We start from the raw sequence: 25,438 nt of genomic DNA on the forward strand, positions 1-25,438 counted from the left end.
AGAGATGCCTTTGGCAGTTTGTTTTTCTGGATTATTTCTTAATGTGAAGGACTGTGAAAAGACTAAAATCTTGTATTGTATTGGAAGGATCAGACTCTTGGTGCTATGAGAGCATGCTGGTGACTGAGTATTCATCCTTTTTCTCTCATCTCCAATTTTCTTTTTGTGATCCTAGCTGGGAGACAATCTTCCAGATTCTCAGCTGGTGGAAATTTATCCTCTGCTGCCTAGAGGCAAAGTAGTAGTCTCAGTTTTGGATGGTATGCAGAAAAAAATAAGTAAATGTGTTGGGAATACCTGAGGTAGGGTTGATCTTAAATTAAGGTAGGGGCATGATCAGATGATGTCTTGAGGTCCCTTTTTAATCTGTTTTTCTGTGATTCAGGGATGCTGGAGTGCAGGCAGGGAACTTTGTCTGTGGCTAGTCATACAACTTATACATTGACTGGTTCCTCCGAGTGTCAGATTAGATTTAACAGTGAAATTTAATTAAGAAGTAACTGTTCAACTAAAGTAATAGAACGTTTCCATTACAATCCCCCCCTCTCTCTGTAGGGCTTTCACTTGGTTGATTTCTTTCTTATTTTTTTTTTCTTTATCTTTTTTTCGGGGGGCTTAGATGGGGAAGTCATCCTTTTTCCTGTCCCAGAACTTCAGCGAGTCATTAAAGTTCCTCAGTCTTGCTTCACTGAAGTGAAGGCTATTTAAAGTGTTTAATGATCTTCAACACCTCTTTGGTGGCAGGATGGCCTGCAGGTGACGTTCTACCACATCTGAGAGGGTCTGTGGAAGAGCCTGGATGGCCAGCTCTGGCTGGAGGCTGAACCAGTCTATTAAAAACTGTTTACAGTATCCCAGATGGTGCCTGGTCTGGATCTAGTGATCTAAGCAGTGTAAAATCTTCTGGTTTCACTTTTCCAGGATGTAATTAATTCATGTATCAGAAAGCGGGTGAAAGAATTGAAGTAGAAAATGAAATAAACTGCAGGTGTCACAGGAAACAGGACTTAGTAAGCCAACTAGTTAAAATCTTATCTTCCAATAAATGGAAATTAATAAATGCTCATTAATTCCAGAGCAGCCAAGGAAAGAAGGATTTGTGTGCTTTGCTCTGCCAGAAGGAATGAGACAAATGGAGTCCCTGGCCATATGAGCCTACAAAGAGACAAATGGCCTGTTCTGTAGAAGCATGGTCAGGAAGGGAACTGACCACAACAGTCGCGTAATTACAGATTAGACATTGCTTTCTGTCACCTCTAAATCAAATTCTCTACTTGTCTAGAACAGGTCTGGTTCATTTCTTTTCTTAAATAATGGCCATTCGTACCAGGAGCAGGATTCACCTTTCAAAATGTAGGCATTTAGTATTTTTTGAGATACTTTGTGCTATTCAGTATATCCATGCAGAGCTTGAAGACTGGACACTGGATTTAAGGGAGACCCCTGCCTGTCTGGAGAGGAGGCCTGGCAGGTCCCTTGAGGCACTGCAGTTGTAGTAATCTCTGTTTAAAGTGCTGAATCCCTCTGGTACTGGTATATTGGTCCTCCAGTGAGATGGCAGCTGTTTGTAGCAGAGTGGTCTAGATGATCAGAGTTACAGAAGAAGCCAGTACTGTATCCCATTATTATAAACACGTAGTCACAGAAAATTTTGAATTGTATTGGCAGCCCAATCCTATTGTCTGAACTCAAGCCATTTAGGGCAGCAAAGAAAGGAAAACAAAAAATGCTACGCATCATTGGAGAAGCAGCCCTGCCAAAGAACTGCATCCACAGGGATCATGGCAGAAAGAGAGACCCAAAGCAACATCTTCCACGTGGCAGTAGCTTGATTCAATGGGTAACGTTAAATGAAAGGGATGCATTTCATCGGTCTCCTGTTGATGTCAATCTCATGTATTGAGATGAAAAGTTGACCTTTCTAAACTGAAATGTTTTCCTCCAGGAAAGTTTAAATATTTTGACTTTATTCCAGTTTGAGAGGAAAACAAACATTGAAATATCAGTCTTCTTGTGCAAGAGCAATGTCATTGCCCCATGTGCTGTACAGTGCATTTATTACTTTGTTCATTGCATCTGATTTATTTTTTTTTTCCAGTGGAAAGTTTTAATTGGAAATGATTGAGGTTGGTTTTGAAGACTGGCACAAGGCTGAACATACTTCTCTGGGATTTTTTCTCTTCCCCTCCTCCTTTTCCAAGTAAAGTGATAAATTGAATCATGTATAGATTCCACAAGCACGTATCTAGACTTCATGTGCACATGAGCATGCATTTGTATGCAGTCATGCACATGCAGTGGCAAGAAGATAATGAAGACAAACAAAGCATCCTCTGTGCCAAACAGTGGTAGTAGGGAAAAGGGAATAGTGAATAACCTAATAACACCATGCCAGAAATGTGAGAGAAAAATATCTAAAAAGGGAAAAGGGAAAGCTGATTGCTGCATGTGCAACTCTCAGAGAGAAACAGATCGTTAGTTGAGAAGTAGGAGACTTGCTGGAGTACGGTAAATAACATAATAATCATCCAACATGACAACAATATTCATCTTCTTAATTTCAGCCATTTAAAGATACATTTCTAGGATATCTCAGATGCTTATCTTTGCATGGGATTGAAAGCCAATATAGTCTTCTTTCTTGAATGACTCTAGAGGGAACATAGAGGTTTACTTTAAACTAGACAACTCAATTTCACATGGCTAAAGTTAGGTGAAATTAATCCCTTTTTTTTCCTATCCATCCCCTGCTACTGCTCAGGCTCCAGTTGAAGACACTGTATACTCATTAACTCCAAGAGAGTTTCTAGTGAGCTAATAAAGGAAGGAATTTATGATTTCAGAAAAAGGATAAACATCAAGATCCTTGCTCCCAACAAATAGCCTTGGAAAAGAAAAAAAAAAACAAACCAAAACGAAACAAAAAAAACAGAAAGCAGGCTGTGGGGGGGATGCTACATAGACAGAAGTCTTGAAATAGAAAGTTGGTCCAACATTTCTGTGAGATGTCAGCAGTTTTTAACTGAGCTTTGCCTGGAGATATTCAACTGGTTGGAACTAATCCATTTCCAGAAGAGGTGAATCAGTGTCTAGCAATTCACTAAGACAGTTGCCCATGTGCTGTTTGCTGAAAATCTGCATTTCATTGCCTTCATGAGGGTAGAGTCCACCGGCACGCACAAGTGCATCCAAGGAGGCAGCCTCAAGGTCTCGTTTGAGCTGGTGAGTACAGGAACTGCGGCTGTCAAGCAGAACATCTCAGCCAGACCATAAACCTTTGTGGGTGTGAGATGAGACACTGGGAGTGGGTGAGGGGTGGGGAAGAAAAAGTGCTGTGCAAACTAGGGAAGAGTTTTGTCACTGAGTAAGTGTAAATTGGCCCTGGTTATGCTCCAGCTGCAATAAGAAAGATGGTCTCTGCCCATCCCAGGGGAGTGAATCCCAAATGAACTTTTTCAGGAATAGTGGTTTTAGTTATAGTCAGAGACTGCAGAGATTTGCCACCAACCTACTGAATGAGTTTGGCAGCAGTTTACTGAAGTCTTTGCCTGCAGAAAGGGATAATGCATTTATCTTCCTAGGACACAAAAGATAGCCAAGATATTAAGACCCTTGTTTAGGATTTGAATGACATTAAACCCCAAACCTAAGAAAACCCCTTTCTGTGAGACTTCCTGTAGGACAGCTATTACAGGTGAGATTCAGCTTGCATGTTAAGACAGCTGAAATTAGAGATGAGATTCAGACAGACATCTAAAAGTGAAGGTATTGGCCTTGCATAGGGTAATTTCTTCACATGGAATCAACCACAAGTGGAAACCTTTTGAAAAGACTCTGATCAGGTCTGAGACAGCCGCAGCATTCCCGAAAGTGGAAAAGAAGACATTATGTTGGTTAACAGCATTAAAGGCAACAAGGTGAGTAGTCTTTTTGGACTTCATTCACTGATGTAGTGCTACTCAAACACTTAGATTAGGCTACGTAACCTATGGTTACATGCCTGACATATGTCCAGTCGAAGTGAATGTTCTGGGCTACCTCTAGGGTCAGTGGAGAGAGGCAGGCATTTCCAGAAGGTGACTTGGTGAGGCACCATTCTTTGGAGAAACCTTTGAGGTAGTCTGCATCATCTGCAGAGAGGAAAAACTTATGTTTTAGACAACCAATGTTCAGTTCAATGAATCCCATGTGTCACTTCCCATGAAGTCTGTTTTGTTTTATAAACCACTTTTAATTTACTCTAATTTTAGCCCAGTTTCTTAAAGCTATGACTACGTATTAGAAAACCCTATTAAAAACAAACAAACAAGCAAAGCCCCACTATTCTGTAATGTTTGTGTTGAACATCCCAGCATAATGCCTATTTTGTCCTTTGTTACCCAGTGAGTTAATGTGGACATCATCCATCCTCCTCAAAGCTGAGGCTGTTATGTGATAGTGGACAATGAGGCCTTTATTTTCTCAAAACTCATCAGAGAGGGTTTCTAGTTCTGCAGACTCTGGGTAGATTATGGTTCCTAAATACCTAGCATGGCATTCTCTATAGCCTACCTGAGAGGAACACCTCTATTCATGTCATAAATGTGACTCATTATTTAAAGAGGAAACTCACTGGCAGGATTGATTAAGGCATGCATGCTATCCTGACACCAGTCTTAACCTACTCTTTATATAAATAAGTTTATCTCCTGTTGCTGTGTGATTTTAGAGGAATCTCCATGACTTCTAATTTTCTAGGGATGGGCCGCTTTGTGACGAGGGCACTGGTCTTCATTCAGAAAATGCTCTGCTTTCACTGCTGAATGTCATATTTGGATTGACTACTTGGGTACCCAAAGTAGTTGTGCCAACCATTTCTTTCGCCTTGCCTGAATAAGGTACGGGTACAACAGGCTGGGTAATATAGACTGGCCAGATCATTGATTCCTTGACCTTAGATTTCACAATATTTGTAACACATTTGTTTTATAGGGCTTTACAGACTTCTCTTGTAGTAAGCAGGATTTAAATCACTTAAATTTAATCATTTCTGACTGTCATCTAGTCTTAACCAGTTTTGTAGGTATTGTAACAGGGATTTGTTCACCACAGAGACCTACCCTACTCTGTGCTGAACTGCTCTCTAGAGAAGCTGATCTCTCGTCGCGGACTCTAGAGGGAGCCTGGATGACTGCTTTAGAGTAGATATGCAATTTCTAGATAGCTAAAATAAAGTGATACAAATCCTGGCATGTCTGTTTTCTATCTAGCAGTTGGTATTGCATTTCACTATCTCAGCAAAATGCAGCATTCAGTCTTGGAAGCTGTGCACTTCTAGTTGTATTTTATTTACTCTGGTGAGATGCTGCTATAAAACAGTAGGTACCATAAGCGAAATCCAATGATAATGGGGACCTTTATACACTGATGAAAGACTTCTACGGCCATTACTTTGCTGATGAATACAAGAAATTATGGAAGCCATAGTAAATATTGCTGTTTTGCAGTAGTAAGGAAATTTCCTTAGATCATTAATGAATGCAATAAAAATATGTATTAATCATATTTAGTTCTATCCTTCCACATTAGAATAATCAAGGTGATTATGGTTATTTTATAATATTATACTTAATTTTACTCCAGATCTGTTTTGCCCCTGTCCTTGTCTATCTGTTGGTCAGGGCTCTCAGTCGCTGTGTCAGTAACTTTTGAACCTGTTGCTCAATTTTAAATAAATTTAACAGAAGGATGAAAGTTCTGTAAATACCAAGTTACTGCAAGCTTTGCTGAAATACTTTGCTCTGTGGAGAGGAAAAATTCCAGAAAAGAGCCACCCCCAGGGAGAGGTTGCAGAGTGAAATCCTCACCAAAGAAACAGTAAGGATGGAACTGCAGGAAACAAAAGGTTGTATGTTCTGATGTCCACAGAATGGCTTTTCTTTTCATTCTCTTTTGTTTAAAGAAGAAATTGTTTGTCTACATCTGTCCCAGAGTTGAATAAAATTCATTTATTTTGTAGGATGAGTAAACTGTAATTATGCCATTGCATTATGGTCTGCTGAGTGTGAGTGGACAAATCCCAGTTTAGAAACATGTTATTAAAAACAAACAAACAAACAAAATTAAAGAACCCCCAAATCCCATTCCTGTAGTAAAATTTGCTTATACACATTTTTAGTATTTTTTGTTAGTGGTCACCAACTTTCGCAATGTTGATTTCAGCAACACAAGGTCACACAGAGGGAAGTTATGAGTAAATGTTTTTGGAAGACTCTTGAGAAAACTTAAATGTAGAAGGATTCCCTGACAAGGAGATTTTTATAAGAGGGAAGAGAAGGAATGGGAAGGGAAGGGAAAGGCAAAAGAAAGAGGTAAAAGGGGAAGAAACAGTTTTCTGGACTATATCCAAATTTCTTGACACTGATCTCTATTTACTTATTTATTTATTATTTTGCTTTCTTGAAGCTTACATAGGAAATAAAAACAGTAGGGGCTGGGAAGAAACTGTATGATATGACCAGGTTTGCTGTTGACACCCTGCTAGTAAATTCATTCAGACTAAAGAAAGCTCTAACAAAGCTGAGAACTATGTTACAACAGCACCTCACCGAGAACAATGTGTTTTTCTCAACACTGCAGTTATAGTAAGATTTATGGCCCCTACTCCAAGAGTTTAGCTTCTTAGCAAATGAGTCAGGCAAAAAAATGTCTTGCTCACAGATGGTGAGCAGAGTCATGGAGAAATTAAGTGACTTGATGGGGGCCATAAAAACAGACTGTTATAGAGCTGGGAAGTGATCCCAAACCCCTTAAATCCTTGCCTGATGACTTAGAATAAGGTTGTCAATGAATTTTAGCTCTATGCAAGTAGGGTGTTGAGTTTAAGTCAGTTATCTGGATTCCTTTTTTTTTTTTTTCTTTTTTTCTTTTTTTCTTTTTTCTTTTTTCCCTACATCAAAGAGCGAACAGCTCCAGATGTTTTGTTTCACCCAGCACAGTTGTCTGCCTTCAGGTGGGACTATCAGGCTTGGACTGATGCTTCTTTGGCTCCTATTTGCAGATTAAAAAGATTTGAGCAGTATGCCACACACAAAAAGGAAGCCATGTTTGCCTTAGAATGACTTCTTGCCACGGTACAATCTCTTTTTACATGTCATTCACTATATAAGCACTGTTGGACAGCCAAATCACTCATCCAAGCACTGTGGACAGCCTATTGCAGCTGAATTATTAGTGCCTTAATAGACATAATCTCAGTTTACTTAAAGTCCCTATATGCTAAGCATTCATACAATCATTTAAGTTGGAAAAGACCCAAAACATCATCAAGTCGAACCATCACATAACATGACAAATTCCACCACTAAACCATATCCCTAAGGACCACATCCACACATCTCTTGGATACCTTCATGGATGGCAGCTCTACCGCATTCCTGGGCAGCCTGTTCCAATGTCAAACCACTCTTGCCATGAAGAAATGCTTTCTGCAATAGTTTTTGAAGTCAGTATTGGCTGCCTTTGTTACCAGCAGAGATGAACTCACAATTACACTTCCCTCTAAGCCCTTCTGTTCCAACTTTTTGGCCAAGCCATCACACTTGTGCAGATTGTGTTGAACCAGGATGGAAAGCTGATACAGAATAAAAGTAATTACATTTTCTTGGGCTTATTTTAACACAAGAGGTTTTCTGAAGCAGTGTATATGTTGGTCTCAGAAATGCGGGTGGCATTACTTGCCACATGCAAGTGGCATGGTATGGAGTGTCAGGAATGAGCAGGCAGGTGAGCAGAAGGAGGGTGAGACCACCTCTTTGGCAGTGGTGTAATTTATGTTTCAACAGAATGGGAAGCCCAAGAAATACATCTTTGCTGGTAGAATCTAAGTGTTTTTCAACCTACAGAGAAAGTGCTTGTGTTGCACAAACAAGTACAAGTATTTGTGTAATGTTCAGTGGAAAATTTCAACCAAAGAACAAAGAATCTGCATTACACTGAAGAACTGATTTTTGTGTGTTTGCCTGGACTTCTCATCTTCCTCACCATGAACATCAAGTCACCAGGCAAAGAAAACCTTCCATTCCATGCCCTCTGAAAGACCAAAGCAGTGGGAGCTGCAGGACTTGGTAACACTTGTATAAAGTCATAATTATTCTCTAATTTGATTATTTATGTGTCAATTGTTTGAGGGCAGGGAGAAGCACAGGAGTCACCACTGCATGATTGGAAGGTAAATACAAGGTAAATACAAGGTTGAGGGAGAGGTTAACTTGGGGATTATTTTTTTCTCTGCTAAATGACTTTCTTTAGAATTTTTATAGGCTTTAGGCAAATGATTTATCTAATTTTGGCTGCAGACAAGGTGAGCATCTAGCCATGCAAGTTTCTTCAACAGCTACTAGATATATTAGACTGCATTTCATCCCCAGCATCTTATGCACTTACTTTAATATGGGGAAATTTGCCCTCTGAAAGTGCTGACATCCTTCTTCATTGCTGGAGGTTGTAATTCTGTTGGAACATATTTAACTTTTTGATGACTACTGGTAAGGAAATGCACTGAGTCTAACTGGAATGGGGTTATTTTTCTTTATACCAGCCTGTATGGTGCTGTGTTTTAGATTTGTGACCAAAACAATGCTGATAACACACTAAAATAGCTAAAATATTGCTAGTGTTTGCACATCATCAAGGCCTTGTTTGTTCTGAACTCTGACCCCTGCCAGTACATAGACTGGGAGTGTGCAAGAAGCTGGGAGGGGACACAACCAGGCAGATGACCCAAACTAACCAAAAAGTTATTCCATGCCATCTTGCTCAGCAACAAAACAGAGAGGAGGGAGGGTTAGAGAGGTTAGCCATCATTTTGCTTGCGAACTGGCTGGCCGTCAATCTACCCATGGGAGGTAATGAGTTACAACCTTTGCATTGCTTGTTTTATTTTGTTTTCTTTCTTTTTCCACTTGTTCATTTATTTAAAAAAATATTTAACTGGATCCCCAATTTTTCTTGCATTTACTCTTTTACTTTTCTCTCATCCCATTAGGGTGGAGGGAGGGGGCAAAGTGAGTGACCAGCTGTTGTGCTTAACTGGCTTCTGGGGTTAACCCACAACAGGGAGATAAACTGGTTGTCAACATCCAAGTTACTTCATAGGTAAAACAGGCATTTCAGAGAATGAAACAAAGCTGCTTTCTTAAGGACTTGTGTTTGAACATTCCTCCAAATCTTCCATGACACTTACATTAGGAAGGAGTTAGTCAGTGGTGGGTTAGTCCAAATTATTTCCATGCTGAATGGCTTGCCTGTACGAGCTGGTGAGGCAGTACCTACGAACTGATCATCTAGACGTTTCACTACTAAACATATGCATAATGAATGAATTCAACCCATACATCTTGCTGTGGGCACTGATTGATACATTTTTCTCTGCTCAGCTACTGATTGTCATGAACTGTGAAGAACCTCAGTATTTCTGAGACTCCCAGCCCCCTTTCAATTGAAATTGGCAGGAAATTTCCAACATTATTAAGGAAAGAACCTGCCAACAAATGAGAAACAAACTAAAAGACATAAACTTTATTTTTTTCCAGGAAATTAGTTTAATAATGAAGTCCATTATTTTAAAAGAAGGAGAAGAATGGAAGGGAAGGGAAGGGAAGGGAAGGGAAGGGAAGGGAAGGGAAGGGAAGGGAAGGGAAGGGAAGGGAAGGGAAGGGAAGGGAAGGGAAGGGAAGGGAAGGGAAGGGAAGGGAAGGGAAGGGAAGGGAAGGGAAGGGAAGGGAAGGGAAGGGAAGGGAAGGGAAGGGAAGGGAAGGGAAGGGAAGGGAAGGGAAGGGAAGGGAAGGGAAGGGAAGGGAAGGGAAGGGAAGAAGAAGAGCCTGGAGTGTATTCCAAACCAGTTTTATCTTATCTGGAGATTTACCTTAAACATAAATGAATGCTTACTGCCTGTATAAGGCAGATATAAAATTGTTTAGGTGATATAATTTAACATTTATAATTTAACATTTAACATTTATCAACAGATTATCCTTAGAACTGCTAAGGTCACTAAGCTGATATTTGTTTTTTATTTATTTTATTTTTTTTCCTGTAGTGTAGTATTGATGTGATGATGTTCATATCAAAATATGAACATATGAACATTTTTGGACTGAGCAAGCTTTCTGTAAGTCTCATTTTTTTGCAGATAGAAGGCTATACAAATATTTGAATTATGTGTTTGAAATTATCCCAGCACAACATTTCGCAAAATGAACAAAGGACCAAAGACTTTAGCTGAAATAAAAGTGATTTGGATTCAAGACCAGGAAAGGTTTCTAACAAAAAGATAATGAAATGACAAAACTGATCATCTGGAGAGGAGTACATAGCTTCTGTCCCTGGAGGCTTTTAGTAATAGAGAGATAGAAACAGTGGGAATGGTTTAACAGACTTGGCCTTCATTTAGTGATGACCATGAGATCTCTGAGGGTCCCTTCTAACCTAATTTTCTAGGAAATAGGATTTGATACCTTACGGGGGAAAAAAAAAGTCCTGTCTAACATAAGCTGATAATCTGAGCAAACAAAATGTGTTGTTGGATACATAGCTCCAGAGTCTCTTGACAGGCTTTTTGCATAACGATGTTAAGAAGAATAAAATAATAGTGATTTTCAGTCTTTTGGAAATGATGTAGAAGATCTTCTATGGATGCTTTAGAATTTTCTTTCCTTTAGATGGATCCTATTTTGTTATTATCAGAGATATTTTCTCAAGCTGAGACTTAAGGGGTCTTCACATAGCAGCAGACACCAAATTTCAGTCACCAGAACTGTGCTCCGGGAGTGAGAGTGTTGAGTCAGCTAGTCCAATCGGCCTCCCCTTGTGGACAAGAAAGAAACCTCAGAAAATGACATGTGTTTAAAAACTCAGCCGAGACTGTTAAAAAGAGATGAAAGCAGAGAGCAGTTTTAGCCACTAGAAAGGGCACTGCATACCAAAGAGCAGGCCTGGTTTAGACCTTCAAACATGATTCTCCTTTGAAGTTCAACTTTATGAAAAAGTCATTAGCAGAACTGTAGAGATGAGGAGATAGCATGTGACTTTATTGCAGCAACCCTTGTCCCTTTTCACCCCACTCCCATATCACCGTAGGGTAACCCTGGGGAAGCCAAACACTGAAAGCTGATAAAAAAAGAAACTGTTTTTCCATCCACCTTAGTTCATTGAGTTCGAAGGAAGGAGAGCACACAGACGTGTGTCTTGGTTTGGATTATAATGAACCTTCACCTGTGAGGACATTTCAAAATATATGGGCTTGCACTTCAGGTAAAATTAAATTTGCAGTGAAATCACCACTGGTTTAGCGAAAAGACATCAACTGTCCTGTTTCTGTGAATAAGCCACCCTTCTAGGCAGCTAAGGGGTTCTGTTTTCTGGGAGACATACCAGAGCTCCTCAAATCCAAGGACTGTTGCCCCTTCTCTGAAGTAAATGTTGTGGGAGGCTGCCTGAACCATTAGATACATGGTCACTTGAACTTCAAGTGGTCCTTTACCATACATCAACTGAATTGAGTTTGGTGGTGTCCATGCTCTTTCCATGTGCCAAATTAATAGCATCATAAAATCATAGAATCATGTAATCATAGAATGGCTTGGGTTTGAAGAGATCTTAAAGATCATCTTGTTCCAACCCTTCTACCATAGGCAGGGATGCCACCCACTAGATAAGGTTGCCCAAAGCCCCATCCAACCTCCAGGGACAGGGCATCCACAACTTCTCTGGGCAACCTCTTCCAGTGCCTCACTACCTTTACAGTGAAGAATTTCTTCCCAATATCTAATCTAAATCTATCCTTTTTTTAATTTTAAGACCATTCCCCCTTGTCCTAGTATTATCTACCCGAGTAAAGAGTCCTTCTCCATCTTTTTTACAAGCCCTCTTTAAGTATTGAAAAGCTGCAATGAGGTCACCCTAGAGCCTTCTCTTCTCCAGGCTGACCATCCCCAGCTCTCTCAGCCTTTCTGCTCCAGCCCTCTGAGCATCTTCTGGACTCCCACATCTTTCTTTTGCTGGGGGCTCCAGACCTGGACGCAGCAGTCCAGGTGGGGCCTCAAGAGGGCAGAGTAGGGGGGGACAGTCACCTCCATTGACCTGCTTCCCACTCCTGTTGGTGCAGCCCCGGATGCAGTTGCCCTTCTAGGCTGCAAGCATGCACTGCTGGCTCATGTTGAGCCTTTTGTCCACCAGAACCCTCAAGTCTCTCTCCTCAGGGATGCTCTCAATGAGTTCTTCTTCCAGTCTGTACTCTTCTGGGATTGCAATTCAATACAAGTTAGAGGAGAGCAGAGCAGAGCAGAGCACAGTAAAGTAGAGTAGAGTAGAGTAGAGTAGAGTAGAGTAGAGTAGAGTAGAGTAGAATACAATAGTTCAGTTGGAAATGACCTACAAAGATCTTCAAGTCCAACTGTCAAGTTAGAATAGCATGTACTAAAACTACTATTTTCATCCTCTGTCATCCAGGGGAGCTGAGAAAGCATGCCTAAATGGTTGCTACCACCAGTAGCATCAGCATGAAATTCACCTCAACTTGTGAGTCTGTGATAGTTTGTGGGTCTGTGAGACACATTTTGTGTCTGACATTAAATGGCAAATTCTATTGAGATGAGTTGAAGGACAGGGTTGTACAAGACGTTTCGGAGTATGACTTCTGATTGCATTCACTAAGAATCACTCCCACTGCTGTCCTGAGTATTACATAGCAAGCTTGTAGAATAATCAGTGCACTGCCATAGTGACCTGCAAGCTTTTCTTAAGCTTGTGCTTTCCACCAGTACTGGCAATTTTTTTTTGTCTTTTTTATTTTTTAATTTTATTATTATTATTTGTTTGATTTTTTTCCAGCTCCTTGCTGTCTTATTGTAACTTGTCTTAGCCGTAAAGCAAAGAACCATATATGCAGGTTGCAATTTCAGGCAATATTACAAATAGTTGTTTGACTGATATGATCATCAGCATGTGTTTCTGTCTGGCCAGCATCTGCAGTGTTGTGACTATTGCCCGGGCTGCCTTAGCTGCAAAGCTGTTACAATATTATGACAAGCAGTTTCCAAATCCCGGGGTACTTGTGAAATGCTAGGAAGTTTATGGCCCACAGCGTCGTCTTCCCTGCTGAGCAGGATGGAAAAGAAAGAGCTCACTTGCCTTATCAGAAATGAATGAATGGATGGTCTGTTATTAGCTACAGGTCCCAAAGGAAAGAAGCAGTTAACAGTCAGCAAACTCCTACCACGAATATGGTAATGGCTAATGCCCCAGGGATTTTTTTTTTTCTTCTCTTTAAATGGAGGTTAATCATGCAGAACTGAAATACTTTCCTCCGTGCTCCTACTCTGATTGTACAGACAAGGGTGAAAAAAACAAAGGTTCAGTGGAACTCCATTTAAGGCGATTGAGGCAATCTCCTTAAAAACTTTTTAAAATACAGTTCTTTTCTATTTTCTTTTCATTTGGAAAGAACTCTGTCTTGATCACCTGAGCCCTGAGGCAGGAGGCTTTGCAATATCTGTGGGACCCTACAGGAGGGATGAGCAGGTTGCACGGGGCTTAGCTCCAGGCCCCCTTTGGAGGAGGACAGCAACCATTGCAAGGGACCTTTGGGTCTCAAAATGTGCAGATTTACCAAGGTAGCTGGGAAAGACAATCACATCCTTCTTCCTTTACCTTTGGAATGAGGATGAACAGTTCTGTGTGTGAGCTAAAGGATGGGTGAGTGCAATACCTGCCAGTCAGGGGGGCAGAGGAGAGTTTGGAGGGTGGGATGGAGGTGATGAGGACTGAGGACACAAGGTCACCTTATCCCTGCTCTCCAATCCTTGCTCCATGATGGCTGTTAGCCCTGCTTTCTGCTTGACTTAAGAGCATTATCCTCCCTGCTTAAAGTCCCTACTGGATCAACACTTGCTTTGAACTTCTTTCTCAAAGATGCATCAGAGTGCCAAGCTCTTTGCCATTCACAAACACCAAGGAAAACTTCCCCAGCGTTATTATATTTTAATGGAAAATTCAGCCTGTTAGAGAAGCTGCTTTCAGTCCCTTTGGCCCGAAATGTAGAGGTCAACTGCTGGAGCTGAACTGTGATCTGTTAGTTGTAATAAGCAGTTTCTCTGCTGGCAGATACGCCTTGCACAATGTCAAGCACATTGTGGGCTCATAAAGCATGCACTCTGACCAACTGTGATCATAAAATCTTGGCACATTTGGGAAGGCTATGTATCATGTTTTATTTTTTTAATTAGCATCCATTGGCATCCCCCTTACCCCCTCATCCTTCGCTCCTCCCGGCCCTAACAAACCCCAAAACATCAGGATTGCAGCAACATAACCCTTCTATTGGAAAACTTCTCTAAAATGTACGCCAACACCCTTGAGGCAAAAAATCCAGAAAGTCAAAGAAGAAAATGTTTATCTCATCATTTTGGCATCACAGAAAGGGAAACTTCCTTTGTCGTGTTCGCTAGTGAGTAAAGACCATCTGGAGGGCTTGTGTTATTTCAAATCTAAACAACTCCTCCTCTGTTACACTAATTGCATTAATTGAAGGATAATTGTAAAAATAAGCTGTAGAAAGAAAGCATGGAGTGAAATTCACCTCAGAAGTGTTTTCCAGTCTTTCTAGTAGCAGTGAGGGCAGGCTGTGCAAGAACAAGGACTCTGGCTCAGCTGGAATTTGCTGGATGTCTTCTTCAATGGGCTGCTCTCTGTTCACACACCCATTCTGCGAAGCCTGAGCTTAGCAAGCTCCATCCAGACTTCACCAGATGCTCCCCTACTCATCCTGCTGCCCTATTGCCCTTTTGTTAGGGGACCCCTTTTGTCATGGACTACCAAGAAGACATGAATAATAAAGAAAATTTATTCCGATTGTCATTCCATGCAGTGTTTTTACCTTGTTAAAGGAAACAAGCAGTTATTTTTAGTTCAGTTACAATGATTCTAACACAGTCAAAATTACCTATTTTCTCCTAATTCTTGTTAATAATACAACTACAGTTATATTATTATACACCAACTTTCTACTATTTATCCCTTTCTTGTGCTTCTCTTTTCCATGTACCATTACAGCAAACGATCGGCTCGCCAAGGTGTTCACCTGAAGAGTGCAATGTTGTCTGTGTGTTTCTTCCCCCCTAGGCATAGTTCACTAAGGATTGGTTTTCATATATTTCAAGACGTTTACTGATAATACATTTTTCTGATTGTCTTAAAAATATTCATAGAATGATTCATTCCTTCGTTCTTCCATGTATATGGAATGGTTTCTTTTAGGCTGAAGGCACACAGATCTGCAAAAGTAAGCAAACTTTAAGTTAAAAAACACCTTAAAATAGATGATTTACTAATACAAACCCTAAACCACAGGGTAGTCAATGAACACCTGGCCAGTAGGTAATTTTCCCATTGTGGCTAGGACAAATTAGACAAGGGTCATCAGAATTTAAACCAAGTTGCAAACACAGCAAAAGTTTCTTAAATTATTTTGCAAATACAAGTGAAACAAAGACAAAAATACGCTAAAATCCAGAGAAATCCAGACAAAGCTTGAGAAGTCCAGAGTAATATACTCTCTTGTCTTTGACTGCAGCTAAATATTGCATATTCTGGAGTTTTCCTTCAAGAAGATCATTTTTTTTTTCCCAAGAATGAAATGATCTTTGAAAGGAGATCCAGTAGCAGAACCATCTGCTTAACTAGAGTCATTTGGAAATGCTCCACTGACTTCAATGAAGTTCTTTCTGCTAGTGCAAGCTGGCAGTCTGTGGAGGTTTTATCAACAGCTCCTATATTATAAAGACCTTTTTATTCTGGTTCTAATTCTAGTTTTCATAAACATAAAATTGGAGTCAGTAGACTGATCACAGTGCATGCGTACTCCAGAATAATGTCTCAGAAGAGACACCAGCTAGAAATTGCATGTAGCTACTGAATCAAGATGACAGGGTTTTGCTGAGTTTTTGTCAGCAGAGAATTGTAGCAGGCTCATTCGTATGAGACGGCAAGATACAGCTACTTTCCCATTGCTTTCAGTGAGAGCTAAACATGCTCAGTACCCTGCAAAATTAGACCATGCGAATCTTGCATTTATTTTCTCCTGGTAGGATTTGCTCAGCACATCGTGTTTCAGTCCTAGCACCATGCCTTGGCTATTCCAGGATAATCTAGGATTTGCTTCATCAACCGTTTTCATTCCTGCTCTGGTGACCAGACTGTGTGTGCTGTTCTTTCTATACTGGTAAGGTTGGAATTGAAATATTGGAGAATTACAGACAACTTGTTGCTGTATAAGCTTAAAGGAATTACTTTGCCTGTAAAAAGCAAGAATGACAATGAATTCAACCTAATGGGAATTTATTTTTTTAGGGCCAGATTACTCAGAGGAGAAGATGGAGAAAGAAATGAAGGAGAGATGGAAAAGGGACTGAAGGGGATCTTTGTGCAGATCCTGAGCTCATCTGAAAACACAGCAAAGACCTAAGTGCATCAATGAAATCTAAGCTTCCTGTGAAAGACAACTGGATCTCCTGGGCAGCTAGAAGAGAAAAGTAAACAGTCTGTGGAAAATTGGGACTCCAAATACTCCGGTGTACGGGGAACCTCACTGGTTTTAGTATTTCATTGAGTATTTGGCTCCCTGGAGGATCACAGCTGATGTCAACTCCATTGAGCAGATTTTTTTTTTTTTTCTGGGGAAGGCAGCAAGAAGTTTGGACAGGTAACTCAGGACAGGTAATCTCAAAGAGGCACATTTGTCAATGAGATTTGAGGATATTAAGCTGCAAGGAGAGAAAAATTTGATTTAAATTACTCAGCAAAAGGAAAAAAAGAGTCAAACTCTCCATAAGATTGGGCTTTGGAAACTGATATTTAAAGACAGGTGCAAAGAAACTTTTAGTTTTCTCTTCTGAATGTTGAGCAAATCCAGATCATTCAGTGACTCTCTGATCATGTAATTTTCTTTCTCCTTTGTACACAAGTTCCTTGAACTGCATGACGTGAAACTAAACATGACAATTCAGCTGAGATGTGAGGTAGTTCTTGCCAGCCCAAGGCAGTGTTGCCCTGTGTACCAGAAGAAAAATACCATGAACTCTCTTAAGGCTGAAGCTAGAACAGAAGCTAGAACAGAAGCCATCCAGTGATGTGAAAGTTTTCTTTCTGAAATAGTCAAACTGGCACTGAACTCATGATCCTGCACAATTCCTGGCATCTTCCAGAAGAAACACAAGAAACCTCTACTCTAGCCAAAGCCATTGAATACGTAAAAATATTTTGAATATCCATCTGCTGCAATAATAAGGCTTGTATACATCATGCAACATTGGTTTTGCCTTATATAGCTTGCTGCCAATGTGAATAAAGAAATATTCTCAACATTTGGTAGCAGCCAAGCTATTACAGGAACAAGGAACATGAATGGAACTGAAATGAGGTAATGTCACTTCTAATGATCCTGTGGTAGACAGATTGCAACACAAGACATTTCAAAAAGAGAAAACAGGAAAGATTAGATCCTGAGCTGAATATTTCTGCAGTAGGAAACCTTACTTTTTAAAGTAGTGCCTTACAAAGCAGGGTGGCTGGTCACATTTGAAAATGACTAGTAAATAAAGGCTGAATACAGTATTAAGAGACACTGTAGTTAGAGTGGTTCAAAACTTAATGTTTTGATTTCAAGGCAAAATAAGAAACTAAAACCAAAACAGATCTGGTTCAGATGAAACAAAGATTAATTTTTTTTATTTTTATTTTTGTCGTAAATGAAGACCCTGAAAATACTCTTTCACATTAATTAGAAATGTTTAGTTGGACTGAAATGAATGCAAAGTTCACTTCAGAGTTTGCCATGGTTAGATTGGATGTTTAACTTCTAGCTTGCTCAAGGGAAGGTATAATGAATCCCAAGTTTACTGGCACTGGACAAAGAAGTAAGGTGTGTTTTTCAAGCTCAGTGCAATCAAATTTTACTGCTGTAGATATTCATAACAGTAGGTGTGGTTGCAACCTGATTTAAAGAAGGGGGTGAATATATAACCATACTGTCCTGTCCTGATCACATAGCACTGGAAAGGGCACCTAGGATTCCTGTAGTTCCATCTCTGAAAATCTTTGCAGAAATATGGGTATATCCACCAGAGAGGCTGCTGCATTTAAGGTGTGTTGGACCTGGTCTACACATGGATCTTCATGCAACCAGTACCAACGGTCCCGCAGAACATAGGATGAACATCCAGCCAATGTTGCTGAGTATTCAGAAGCCATAAGCAAATGTACTTGTCTGGAATAAGCAAAGTGTGGCACAGAGAAGTAGAATGGAAGTGGATTAGACCCCTCTAAAAAGACCCTCTCTTGGCAAAATCTGACCTGGAGAAGCACTGCCAATTCCAGACACCTTAATAAGGAATGTGACATATTCATTGCTACAGTATTTTATTTTACATTTGGCTTTTCCCAGATGAACTACAGTTCAGTTCTCTTTCACAGCTAAAGTTTAACTATTCTTGCAGTAAAGCAGCTTTTAAAAAATCTTGTTGGAAGGGGTAGGGGGTGGTGGAAAGTAGTTTAAAAATTAATAGAGGTACTTTTTTTCTTAATTGAACTATAAATGCTATTTTAATGGGCATCCTGTAATGTGAAAACCTAGACAGGAATTCATCTAGAATACTGAGAACCAGCCACAGTATCACAAAATGGTCCATTCTCAGAATAAATATAAAATGCAACTCATATTTCCTGTGGGTGGTGGTTTCATAATTCACAGAACTACCAACAGTTTTGCCTTCCTCCAGTTTCTCAATACTTTGGACAACTTTTCAAATGTATTAGTGAGAAGAGAATCTTTCAAGCAAAACATTCCCAGTAGTAAGTTTTCCACTTGGCTCAGTTATTCCAGCATGACCCCATCCCTTCACATGATCTGGTGCTATAGTTTCTTTTGTTATTGTTTCTGTTTATTTTGTTTCTTTCTTTATTTTTTCCACTCACATATTCATAAAGCATAGCATAGATCAGGTAAATCACACCTAGAAGAGCTGGTTTCCCACCACTGACAATAAAAAGAGTATCAATGATCCATGATCACGATGCATGAATCTGGAGCTGAATCCCAGTGTTGCTTTCTAAAGTGAGGTGTGGTGAACCTTAGCTATTAATTTGGACAAAATGAATTCTGACATTTATTTAGTTTTTGCCTCACGGCTTCTCTGATCTAACATGAGCCATATAAGCTCTCTGTAGTATACAGCCACATCAGAGGTTCTTATCCCTCAAGACCACCTTTATGATGCATTCCAGGTTCTCTTGCAGAGAGATGCAACAAAGTCCTTTAATGCATCAGGTTTTTCTCCCTTTTTTGGGCATATTTCTAGTCCTGGACAATAGAGACAGGGTAAAGCAGATAAGGATGGGAATAATCAATAGAGAACTGGAAGCATGCTGTTCTCAAGTTTTTTGTATGTCTGGAAAAATTTAAATTCATAATAAAAGCTATATAAATTAGTGCTGAGACTGCACTAATATCACAAATTGGTTTTCTCAAGAGTCCTCTGTTACAGGCTGATGTGCAGGTAGCATAGGTGGGTAGATAAATGGATTTATGCGCACACTCTTTCAATTCTATCAGTAAAAACATGGTCAAAATGGGAACAGAGAAGACATTCTCAAAGCCAGTTACATGTCCAGCTCCACTAGAACAGAGGAGATAGCCTTGTTATTTCGATGACATCTTGAAAGCTTCAAATATCTCAGAAAATTCTGACCTGTGTCTTTCTCTTGACTGTGTCTGCACAGGTAGATAAGACTGATCAAAGACAGGGGCACAAAGAGATCCAGAGACGTGACAAGGATTTACATCTGGGTCTGCTGGGCTGGAGGCTGGGCTCTTCTGCACCCTCCTCTGCAGGGATCAAGAATGTACTTAAAGTCAGATAAATAACTCTCCATTTATGTTAGTAAAATAAGATGTGAAGCAGCTGGCAGAAATTGACCAAAATTTATTTTTCCTGATGATTAAATACAAGAATTACTTAACCAGATTCAGATAACGTGGCTGTTATTTCTGATGTATAGATCTCCATAAGTCTTATCCAAACAAAGTGCTGAGGCTATCTCTCTCCCAGATGTCATTCGAAAGCTCTCAAACCCCTGTTTTAGATGTAGGAAGTTATTCATTGGTTACTTTGTGACTCAATATCACCTAGGCTGGAACAAAACTGCACCAGTCACTCAAAATTGCCTTCTGACTTCCAACCTAAGTTTATGCTGGGTCAATCTTTAACCTCTCTTCCTGTGCCAATAATGACTTTCAGCATAAATGAATAACTTCTTTCCTGGTGGGAGTTCTCTCCTGTATTTGTATTCCCACTCAATGTTCACTTTGCTGGGCTAAGCACGATGTGTTAGCACACCCTTGTTTTGTTCTTGTGTCCTTGTCTCCAAGTAGCGCACTCAGTTTGCATACTATTTTTGCTCTGGGGTGGCTAATCAGTTATTTGGCTGGGTCACTGCACCCTGAGATTCAAACCATGCCCCTTGGTATGGAAACAATAGGGCATTCATTCATGTGCACTCAAAGATAATATATTCATAGCTTTAATCACCCCTGACAAAACAAACCACCCCTGCCCACAGCCATCCCAGGAGCTTTTCCATGCTGCTATTTTTGTACCTGTTCATCTTTCCTGAGTGTGGGTTGATAGGGCTGGGAAAGTAGGTAGGGCAGGAGGTTCATAGCTAGAACTGTCCAAGTAGCTCTTCACCCTGCTCTGGCTGCAGAAACTTCCCTAAAAGTCAGTGCAGGGAGAAAATGTTTCTAGAGAGGATTCATCCTGTCCCAATATAGGTGTTTAAGACAGATCAGGTGAATTGATTCATAAAGCGATGCTTCTTTCGGCACTGATGCTAAGGGGTGGCTACAAAGTTCAGACTTTGAAAGACCAGGTCTGGTGGGGCTTTGAGCAACCCAATGTGGGGAGGTGTCTGTGCCCATAGCAGGTGGGGTGGAACCAGATGATCTTTAAGGTAGGTCCCCTCCAACTCAAATGATTCTATGATTCTGTGATCCTATGATTCTATGTAAGGTATATGAACAGTGATTAGCTCAAGTGTAACTATCAGTTTAAAATAAATATATACATTTACTCAGAAAAATCATTTCTGAAATCTCATCAACAACAAGGAAAATAGCTGAAGATGAGGGACAGATCACATTTCACTGCTCTGTTAAATCCACTACATCTACAGTGTGATTCCTTTCAGTTACGTTCCTGGAGCAACCCTGCAGAACATCTACTCTGGTTTCCCTGGGCTGTGCTCCACCAACGCGTCCTGATCAGCCCATGGCATTGCAGAATAGGAGCAAGGCTATTCCATGTCAAAGAAAGAAAGGAAACGAGAGTCTCCTTTACTAAGACTGCATGCTGAAAGTGATCCCATGAAAAGATAACCCCTAATCCCTACAGCTGCCCAGAGCTAAAAGTCATTTCTTACTGTTCTAGCTCTATTCTCAGGGGATAAAAGCTATCCTTTTCAATTGAAGAGACATCTTAGACTAAGCAGATTTAGTCTGAAATGACTTCTCACACACAGGAAGGAATGTTTTTTCCTTCACAAGTTCAAGTATGCCAGGAAAGCTGGGAAAGAAATTGCATCACTCCTGATTGTGCTGTGCTTGTACAGAGAGAGCAGCAGAGACCTGGATTTTCCTAGGCTGTCCATGCAGGACATGGGACTGTTGCAGCCCAGGAGGCCTTATTAGGTAATGTATCACTTATAGACTCACACAACCACAAATGATCCTCTGCTACCCGCATAGTTTAGGAAAACTACAGGAAATATTTGCTCAACTGAATTGCTTTGTTCTGGTAGGATGTATGGATTCGTATTTATCTTGCCTAACTTTATATTATTTCAAACGAGAAATATACACTTCTTTTCCTCTGCCCTATTAGTCTCTGACTTTAGGATGAGATGGATACCTTAGTATCTGCTGGCTATATTCGTCCATCTCCATTGACTATGAAAGCAGCTTGCCCTAACTAGTTCAGATGAAAACATCTCATTTTCTCAAGTGAATCTTACCTGAGAATGAACAGAATGACTGAAGAGCGGGTGGGTGATTAGGAATCCTCTAAGTTACATTTATTTCATGGGGAAGACTGGGGGGAAAATAGGAAATTCCTTAAGAGGGGATAAAGGATATAATGGTTTTATAGCATCAGTAAAAGAAGAAGAGAACAAAGGCGGAACAGTTCGGAGGGACATGGGATATTTTTCCAGAAGTCTTGGCCAAAAAGAGATGGTTGAGAAAGACAGGACAGTTACCATTAGCTGCTTTTTGTACCTTGCTGTATCAGTATTTTTCATCTTGAATCCTTGATCTGGTTACGGTCAGAATTACACTTTTGTCTGGGTTTTCACTTATGTGGTTGTATATCAAGTAGTGTTGACATCAACTGTCTATCAGAACTGTACTGAGGCTGCACAGTCCTGCTGCACCAACCTTGTAAAAATTTGGCTCAAAGCCAACCAAATCCCCAACACCAAAGGCTACAAAGTTCACAGTTTCTGGTATTTGTATTTATTTCAGTGGTTTGAGTGAATCCTACAGGATAATCAGGGCAGTACTGTGAATGATCATGCCGACTACAGTGCATGCACACAAAGATCTGTTTACCTAAGTTGGATATCCAGGCATTACATATTTAATTTAAAGTTCATCACCTTGGTTTCCTTCATAATGAAAGAAGGGAAATAGGCATCTTCAGAAGCGGATTAACTTGATTTGTTTTAGATAACTCTCTTAAGACTGGACAAATTTTCTTTTAGATTTTTGAGCTTAAGAGAGATTAATCCTTCTTTAATCATTTAATCTAAATGAAACATTTAGGCTCCCCTGGCAGAAAAGAGGAGAAGATCAGGAAGGAGATTCATGTTATTTTAAGAGTGAGGGTTAAGGCAGGTGGGATAAAACTACTGAAGCAAATGTTTTCTTTTCCCACTGTTTTAGAAAGAGACCAGCTAACAAGGCAGGGTAAATGTTTATATGGCTAAGATTAGATGGAAGGATTGTTTCCCAGCTTGTCTGTACTCTCTGGCTAGGATGCCATACTATCTCTCTCAAAATGGTGCATGAAGGTGCCTGTCATTGAACTATTCCTGGTGTGCACGTGACAGCCCCTTAAAGCAATGTGAGATGAAAACACTGCACACACACAGAGAAGACTGTTGTCCTTAGGTAAATCAATTCCGATTTTTTTTTTTCTCCTGGAGTACAAGACAATCCTTCTGTACTTCACCTGAAGAAAATGGGCTGAAGTGCTCTAAATAATTCCAATAAGTCCTTCCCTCTTGCTTCTTTAGTCTTATAAGTAAGTGCCTAACAGATACATGTATCCAGGCTGATGATGAACATAATTAAATGAAGGACTGAGCTATGAGTATAAATATGTTTTTCCAGAAGCACCTGAGAAAAATGGAGGGTGAGTCAGATGCCCAATATACCAGCAATATACCACCCTGCAAATATTTCCTGTGATATAGACTTGCATACTGAAGCAAACAGTGCTCAAAGGCTTTATTCAGTCTGCCCTAACAGCCATTCTCCTGGGTCCTTAACCATGACTCTATAACCTGTGGAGGGACTTTGTCCAGTACCATAGTCTTCTACGTTTGGACCCTAATTTGCCCCACCAGTGACATAGTGGTCCCTATCTAATAGATCTAATAGATAATTGGGAAGTGCTCTGAATTGCTTCCTGCTCTCTCAATATTTTGCTGCTTGTGATTACAACCAGATTGACAAACGGAAAAACTGAGATGCTTTCTAGCTCTTAGCCACTTTCAACTAATATATAAAATGTCCCAGGACCCTGAAAACAACTGCAACATGGTGACATCGGTCTTGCAAGTAGGCTGTCTTCCCTCCAGTTGGGGTAACTTATCTGTACATGTACATTCAAAAGTATGCTGGGAACAGCTCTTAGCCCATACCATCTTCCCAGGACTGCATAAGCTGGGCATTTTTTCCAAAAGGCAGTTTGGGAGCAGAAATTCCTTTTGGGGAGAGTAACAGAATTTAAGAATACTCACACTGAGCACTTTCTGCCAGTTGGCCTCTGTGCATGGTCGATGCACATTTAACTTGCTCTCCATAGACAGAGCCAGTGCGTGCAGAGCTCTGCAGGGAGCTGAGCCACTTCTCCACCCAGAGGCTGTTTACTGGTGGTTCCTGGAAAAACTGATTGGACATATTCTTTGTTTGTGTGAGGCAGTATCTTCTGATGATTCCCACCGAGGTGCTCAGAGAGAAGCCATTGTCTAAATAAAAATAAAAATGGTGGCAAGGTGCCCTTCCATACAAAGGAAGGAAAACACAACTTTGGCTTAACAGTGAATCCCACCGTGATTTCATCCATGACTGACAGCTGAGGCAGGCATGGTTTGCAACTTGAAATGGCTATCTGAGTGTAAAGGCATGAGCCAGTTCGTGGAACTGAAAGAAAAATGAGAGATGGGATATTGCTGTGGGATGGAGCAGCAAGCCAGAGTGCTAGGGCAGCACATGCAGCAGCAGCTTCCCACAGTAACTTTTGGTACAAGGCTGTTTTCCATTTGCTAACTGAAACTATCTTGTTTAGACAACACTGACCTTCAGGCTGCTAACAGCTGGTGGCTTCGTGGCTTCCAGGAGGGAAAAGCTTGGAAGTCCATGTCCTTTCGGATTTACTAAAAAAGTCATGATGGAAAAGAGGTATTGGAGGCAGGGAGACTGTTTGGGATGTGGTCTTCTGATGTGAGAGTGTGCTTCTTACTAAAGAAAAAAATGATCCCATCTTCTCTTTGTTTCTTAACCAAGTGCTCTCACTTCTCTTGTACCTTAAGCACTCTGTGCAATGCTGTGCAATGCTGTGCAGTGAGACGGACCAAAGTAGTCGACTAGTTTTCATCCAGAATAATTTCCCTGTCTGGTATTGTCCTACAGATGGCACAAGAACTGGAGAGAAGGCCACTCCTTTTGGCAGCTGAGTGCACTTCAAATTTTTGTGAGACTGCAACCTTAGAATAATGGAATAAATGGCTTTCTGTTTACAAAAATAGATGGATTCCAAGAGCCTGGGCCAAAGGGTAAGATCTCAGCAAGAGTGCTTTGAAGATTGAAGGCAAAAGGCAGCCAATGGGCTCAGAGTGGAGAGACCTCCCCAGAAAAGACAGGAAGAAAGTTTGCAGTATTTCAGATGTGTAATTGAATGCTATGGAAAGCAAATTCAGAAATGGGATAAAAAGGGATTAGAGAAACTATTGGAACACAAATCCAGTGGCTTAGAAAGTCCTAAGCTACTGACCTCCCCAAAATGATAGGGAATGACAGCCATGGGAAACACAGCTCCAGCCTTGTCTTGTTTCTTCTACACTTTCT

General features: G+C 40.4%; 1 long non-coding RNA gene across 2 annotated transcripts; it reads left to right on the top strand.

Annotated features, from left to right (window-relative positions):
- The first annotated feature begins 2,848 nt into the window (after positions 1-2,848).
- On the top strand, positions 2,849-19,518 carry LOC308190294. 2 transcript variants are annotated; one of them, XR_013947048.1, is made up of 4 exons: positions 2,849-3,222; positions 3,783-3,917; positions 4,738-4,877; positions 16,387-19,518. It is a non-coding gene; the product is annotated as an uncharacterized lncRNA (long non-coding RNA). The 2 variants fall into 2 exon arrangements; XR_013947049.1 differs by lacking the exons at positions 2,849-3,222; positions 4,738-4,877 and having other exon boundaries at positions 3,292-3,917.
- The last annotated feature ends 5,920 nt before the right edge of the window (positions 19,519-25,438 follow it).

This window comes from Anser brachyrhynchus, assembly GCF_964034855.1.
Source record: "Anser brachyrhynchus genome assembly, chromosome: 2".
Taxonomy (NCBI): Eukaryota; Metazoa; Chordata; class Aves; order Anseriformes; family Anatidae; genus Anser; species Anser brachyrhynchus.